Consider the following 5,349-nt stretch of genomic DNA (forward strand, 5'->3'; position numbering starts at 1 on the left):
TGAGCTCCTTGTTCTCTGGGGTGGCAGTTGAGAACATGAAGGATGACCCATCCTGGGACTTCCCTGTGAACCAGCAACTTGCCAACACCACCCCCCGGGAGTCCCCGAGTGACAGAAGACACGCAAACTTGGTGTCATGTTCATTCCTCCGAACACAAAAGGCAGTGGCCAAGAGACCATGAGCCTTTGCTATGTGCCTCTTAACTGCTACCTCCACCAAGAATCCAAAGCACTTGGGCACTACAGGAGAGTGGGACTCTTGGCTTTTCCTTTGGTCTGTCCACTTGAAAACATCCCACTGACGCCCTCACCTAGGAACTCCAAGGGACCTAACAGAGCATTTAACTTGAAGCCGGAGGCCCAGGGCCTTGTCTCCTCCCTTTGAACACCAATAGCTCCACCCCGACAGCCCAGGCTATTCCTCTGAGGAAGGGTTATTTGTCCGGCTTCTTTTCTTTTTGGTTTTTCGAGACAGGGTTTCTCTGTGGCTTTGGAGCCTGTCCTGGAACTAGCTCTGTAGACCAGGCTGGTCTCGAACTCACAGAGATCCGCCTGCCTCTGCCTCCTGAGTGCTGGGATTAAAGGCGTGCGCCACCATCGCCCGGCTGTCCGGCTTCTGATAATGGCCTCCAGTGGGGCAAGCAGGTTTGCCTTTAGTTTCGCTTATTGTTCCTTTCTCCTTTAAGATGCGACAAGCAGGCAGGCTCTCTGTCCACCCCATAGCTGTGGTCTGAGCATTTGTGTACACGTGAGTCGCTATTGTGCTAGGCGAGCAGGGGCGCTATCTGCCTGGGGCACTGTGAGCATGGAGCCAACTGACTAAAGCCCACTGGAGCGGGAGTGAGGTGGAGGTGGGGTGATGGGTCGTCCTTTGAGAGCTCCCCAGGTCCTAGCCTTGCTCCCCACAAGGCAGAGCTCTGTCTGCTGGTCGTCCATCTGTCCACACCGTCGCCTCTCTGCCAGCAACTCTATTTACATAGTCTGAAATCTGGGAGTGTCTAAGGTGCAGTTTTCTTTTTTCTCTTTTGGTTTTTCAAGGCACAGTTTCTCAGTAGCTATAAAGCCAGTCCTGGAGCTCCTCCTATAGACAAGGCTGGCCGTGAGCTCACAGAGATCTGCTTGCTTCTGCTTTCTGAGTGCTGGGATTAAAGGCGTGTGCCACCATCGCCCAGCGTTTTACTGTGTTTGGAATTTTGGGCCCATCGGAAAGTTAATGTCTATTTTTTCTGCACACTTTTCTTTTTCTGCTTTGTTTTGTCTCCTGGGTGATGGGAGGTGGGAGAGACCCCCTCAAGGACAGCATCTTAAACTTTTGCCAAAATTTCAGATGGGACCCACACATTCTTCAGCACCATCCAGTTTAACCAAGATACCTACTGGGGCCACAGGGATGGTTCAGCAGAAGGGGCCTGCACTGAACCATCATGATGCCCTGAGCTTGGTCTCTGGGATCCTCATCGTGGAAGAAGGGACAACTCCTGAAAGTTGTTCCCTGACCTCCACATGTCTACCATGGCACACATATGCATACATGCACACACACATGCACACACATGTACACACCATAGCTATTTTTATTTTTAACTATTTTTGCCATTTGATTTGAGTGTGTCAGTGATACCATTTCCAGTGTTCAGAGAAAAATTTGGTTTTCTTTTTCAAAATTATTGCCAACAGTGTGTGTGTGTGTGTGTGCGCGCGTGTGCAGGTACATGTCAGAGGCCAAAGTTATTGGATGGTTGTGAGCCATGAGATGGGATCTGGGAACCAAACGACTCCTCTGGAAAAGCAGTAAATGCTATTCCCAAAAGACTCAGTTTTCATTTCTTTGAAGTTTCACCCTCTGGCTGGGGAGATGGGTGGGTCAGCGTGCGATCTGAGCTTGAGCCACAGCACACAAGTCAGGCATGGTAATGTGAGCTTGTGATCCCAGCACTGGGGACAGCGGGACCCAGGGCTCTCTGGCCAGCCAGCCTAACGATCATGTTCCAGGGTCCAGTGAGAGACTCTGCCTCAAAAAGCTGGGTGGCACTGAGTTTGACCTCTGACTGCCACGCAAACACTGAAATGTGTGTGGATCAGTGTACCCACGGGCAGCCCCATGAGCGTACACAGATTTCATCTCCCTCAGACCTCTTCTCACAGGAAAAAAAATAAAGGAGGGAGCTTTGTATATCAGTGTGTTTTGTTTTTCGTCCTTTTATTGGTTTATGTTCTTGAATGGTTTTCAACAATTGCATCTCTTTTTTTTTTTTTTTTTTTTTTAGTGTTTGTGGAGGGAAACAAGCGAGGTACCACCATTCCAGCCTGGAACCCCAGAAACATGCTCCAGTCACATAATGGGACCTTTCCTGTGTGACACCCACACCCACTCCTGCTGTTCCTGTGTGCTTAGAGCAGGTTTTCTGAGTGCAGGCTGGGCTGGGTCAGTGGCGGCTGTGTTTGTGGGTGAGATGGGCGTGTGGTACATAGAATAGCAGCAGTGAGCGTGCGGGCCACAGGCCCACTTACCCAGGAGTCTCACGCCTTCCTTGGTGGACTGCTTGTGTGTGTGTGTGTGTGTGTGTGTGTGTGTGTGTGTGTGTGAGAGAGAGAGAGAGAGAGAGAGAGAGAGAGAGAGATGCGCGATGCTCTCTCAGTGCTCACCAGTACATTGCCTTCAGAGTAGAGACACTTGAGCACAGCATGTTTTAATTTACTTAGCAGGAATGTCCAGATGCTTCAAATTCTCAGCTCTGTGATGACATGCGTGATTGGCTCAGTTTTGGGGCAATCCCTCTCCTTGTTTGCCAGCGTGGTCTGTTACTGCTGTCCAATAAAGCTTGTGTTCTCTCTGCCTTTGGGGGTCATTTTACTGTATGTGGGCAATGAGACACAGGCATGTCTGATCATGCCACTCTTGTTTGCCTATTTCATGGCACATAATTTTTCCCACTTACAAGTTATTTGGGGGTCTGGGGACATAGCTCAGTCAGTAAAGTACCTGCTGTACCAGTTTGAGGCCCTGAGTTAGATCCTAAGTGCCCACATAAAAGTTGTAGTTGTGCCCATCTGTAACCTCCAAACTGGGGATTCGAAAACAGAGGTTCCTGGGACTCACTGGCCAGCCAGTCTGTTGCAGTCAGCGAGAGACCCTGCCTCAAAAACTGAAGTGAAGAGCGGGGAGGAAGGCACTCATCAACTCCTGGCTTCCACACGCAGGTACACACATGTACACATGCACTTGTATATACATGCCCATGTACTCAAATACTAGTGTGTACATAAAGCTACATATAGGTTATTTTGATTTCAGAAAAATGAAACAACCAAGTAACACATGTCAATTCCTTTTCTTGGGCAGGGTCTCGCTATATAGTCCTGACTGGCCTGGAACTTGCTCTGTAGACCAGGCTGGCCTTGAACTCAGATCCACCTGCTGCTTTTAGTGCTGGAATCAGAGGCGTGCACCACCATGCCCTGTGCCTACACTGTTAGTCACTGTATGACTTGTCAAAAATCCTAAGCCTGATTGATAAAAATGGAGAAAAGGTCAAAGTTCTAATGGGTGACGTGAAGGGTTTTTGCTTTTCTTTTTCAAAGAATGGAAACTTTGGGAACACGCCTCCATTGTCAGACAGAGGAGGTTTATAAACAATACGGTATATCATGAGCTTAATCTAGTCTCCTCGGTCAAAGGAGACTGTCCCCGGGAGGTATGTGACGTTAGCAGAAGACGTCCTCCACTGTCTGTCTCAGCTGGTGAGCTGGGTTTCTAACTCCCTGTGTACAGAGGTCAGGGTACACAGGGCACCCCACACTAAGGTTACCCAAGCTCCCATGATAAAGCTGCTGAACTTACTCAGCCTCATTTAATGGGCTCATGCTGTTTGGCCACCAGTATTTCGGTAAGAAATGCCACCTGCAGAAACAAGTTCTAACACCCATCTGGTCAGACAGTTTAATCAGCGGCATGGCCCTGGGAAGGATATCCTTCACTATAGACCACATAGAAAACGGTGGCTCAGCTATTGGCATGAACAGTGATCCCCTAGGCAAAGGGGTCACAGGCGCTTAAGATGTTCAGACCAGAGTGGCAATTGTCACTTAGGTCTCAGGACTCTCTTGAGGGAGATGCTATTGCCCAGGCCGCCCCTGCACATCTCAGCCACCAGGGGGCATGTGAGGACCAAAAGTCACCGGACACCCTGCATGCAGCTGCCTGAGTTCCAGACGCTTCCTTCGGGCTTCCAGAATTTATTTCGTATCCAAAGGCTGCGTTAAAAACAGATTTCTTTTCATGTTGTTGAGTAGAATATTTTGCTGTGCTTAGCATTAAAAAAAAATGCCTGGGAAGGGGAGGGGAGGGTATAAGGGATGAATATTAATTTAGCATTAACTATTTGCATTTTTGAGCAACTGGCATCTGGTCGTGCCAACTCCCTGTTGGGAACGATTTGGTTTAGAGACGCGATGTTCCGATACCCTGAGTACTTCAGCTGTTTTTGTTATGAAACCTTGCAGGGTGACATGCGGCCCAGTGGTGTTTTCGAGGTGGCCTGGGAGTGATGGATGGGTTCACCTCAAAATAGAACTGTCGGGCTCCAGGCTTTCCAGAAGTCAGAATACAGTAACAGGATTCATTCAGGCCTTGCTAATTTCCGACTTTAAATGGGTTACATAACCTAGTGGGCCCCGCCTTCGCGCCTTACAGAACTACCCTAGAAGCCACGGGGAATCTATCATTAAAAGACAGAAATAACTCTGCTGGGCTCTGGGAAAAAGTTGAGTTGGGTTCCCCCCCTTCTCTGATACCTCCCTTTACTTCCCCACTTTTTTTTCAACCAAACATTGCATTTTTTTTTAAGTCAAATCTTTCCATGGGATTCCGTTTCACCCCATGTGGCTGTGGTTGGAGGGGCAACTTCAGTGCTTCATGGAGCTGGTGAATTTTTGGAGGATCACGAAGTCACGGATCGGGTTTCCTCCAAAGCCCAGTTGCTGGGGTTTTCCTCTTCCCCACGCCCCTCTTTTATGAGTGACCTGTTCCCTAGCATCTTTGCAGACTGGTGCCCGCTGGTAGAGATGCCAAGCTCTGCCCTCTTCTCCACGTTGAGGTTCTATTCTGAAACAGAATCCCCTAGAAATCGGGGTAACTGAGTCACCATGAAGTCACCCACGACCTGGGCACAAGCCAGGGCCCTTTCTTAGTGTTTGGCTATGGGCTCTGTCTGTCCGTATGGAGAACTTGGTGTTCTGAGTTATGAGGAGAGTGAGGAAAGAGACAGCCTCTTGGGCCATCCACCTGGGCGTCTTTCCTTGGGGAAAGATGGGAAGCCTGGCATGAAGACAGTGGAGGAGGGGGAAGGG

Source organism: Chionomys nivalis, chromosome 9 (genome assembly GCF_950005125.1).
Source record: "Chionomys nivalis chromosome 9, mChiNiv1.1, whole genome shotgun sequence".
In the NCBI taxonomy this organism is placed as follows: Eukaryota; Metazoa; Chordata; class Mammalia; order Rodentia; family Cricetidae; genus Chionomys; species Chionomys nivalis.